Consider the following 1919-nt stretch of genomic DNA (forward strand, 5'->3'; position numbering starts at 1 on the left):
TTCGACCTGCTTGAAAATCTTCTAAGGAAATTTGAATTTATAATGAATCGTTTCGGTTTGGAGAAAAGAAAAATTTGCTGATTACCTCTCAAAAGATGATGTCTCTCAGTGCTAAACGATTCAATTCGCAATGTAATAAGGCAAATAAACAGCCGAAAGGATTAGAAAATAAACTGATAGAAAGATGGATATTCCAGATATATAAACGTTTAAGGAGATACAATAAAAGGGTTAGAAATCGATAAAGCTATAATGGTCAATTCACCAATTATATTATATTTTAAAACTAAAGTTAATTAAGCTTAGTTTGTAACTAAAATGTCTGTTTCAGTAATTGACGGCTTTTTCGATCCTTGGATGAAAATTATAGCCAGGCTAAAAGAATGTGATAAATTTTTCCATTATTTGAACAAATTTTCAATTGTAAGCGCAAATCTGATTTGAGGCAAAACAAATTCCCAAAAGCTGTATAAAAATTGAAATGAAATTTTTGCTAAGAGATGAATAAAACAAATACATTTTGCATACATTTTATGTTTATTTTTCTTTTGTATTTATTTTTATTTGTTTTTGTTTTTGTTTTTTAATGTTGTTTCTTTTCTTTTTTATTTATTTGTTGTATTATTTTGTTTCATTAAATTGTTTTGTTGTTGTTGTTGTTGTTTTGTGTGTGTGTGCCAAAAATTATTTCTGCACAATTGAATGGATTTTGTGTGTTTATGAAAATGATTAATTCAGTATTTAGTTATTGTGTTTATCTTGCCACATAATTAGTTTCGTTATGCTAAATTGGAACATTTCGAGTTGCTCATAGTTGAAAAGTTGCTAGCGTTTTGTTGCTGTTGCAGCAACAACATTATCATCATAATTTGTTTTGTAATTTGTAATTATAATTGCTAATTATCATTTATTGTTTTATTATGTGAAAAGTAGCAAGTGTCTGTTATCTGTCTGTCTGTCTGTCTGATCGTCTGTCTTTCTGTGTGTGTGTGTGTGTGCATTTAATGAATAAATATTTAAAATACAATATTGCAGTTGTTCTTTCAATTGGTTCTAAATCTAACACATGCCAAAAAAAAAACCATATATATATATACTTATAAATATTGCTTTAATTAGAGTAAAAATTAAGTTTAAGTTTCATTAACATATATATATATATATATGTATACTAGACATATATATATATATATATATGTATATAAGTACATAGCAACATGATGACTTAAGTGACTAGTCTTTGGTTGTATTTGTTGTTTAATTGTTTGTAAAATGAAAACTTGAACTTTATGTTAATTTTTGTTTTGTTTTGTTTTTTTTTTTTTCTCAAGAGGAATGTTTCGTTTACCATTTCACTTATTCACGTATTTGAATTTCTATATTTGTATATAATAATTTTATTCATATTTTTTTTTTAGTATTTAATTATTACGATTGTTTTTTGTTTTGTTTTTGTATTGTAGAAAAAACTTTTTGTTGCTGCATGCACGCTTAGTTAATTGCTAATTAGAGCAAATTCAAACAAGAACAAAAAGAAAAAAAAAAAAAAAAATTATAAAGAGTAAAAAAAAACATTTTTATACAATATTTGTTTTGTTGTTGTTGTTTGTATTTACAATGGCGCGAGTTTGTAATGGTATTTGATTGTTTTTAAGTACTTTGTTTAAAGTTTGTTTGTTAAATTGATATGCTTGTCATGAAAAAATTGCATTATTAACTATTTAAAAATGCAAATGCCCCTTCTCTCAGAGCTCGTAATTTGATTAATGATTTTGTGTATAATAGTTGTTATTCATAATAATAATAATAATAATAATAATAGTATTCGCATATATATGTATATGTATGTTGGCTATTATTATTCAATATTCTTTGCCTTGCTTTTCAATATGAATTTATTTATCTTGTTTTTGTTTTCA

This window comes from Drosophila tropicalis, unplaced genomic scaffold (assembly GCF_018151085.1).
Source record: "Drosophila tropicalis isolate 14030-0801.00 unplaced genomic scaffold, ASM1815108v1 contig_443, whole genome shotgun sequence".
Lineage (NCBI taxonomy): Eukaryota > Metazoa > Arthropoda > Insecta > Diptera > Drosophilidae > Drosophila > Drosophila tropicalis.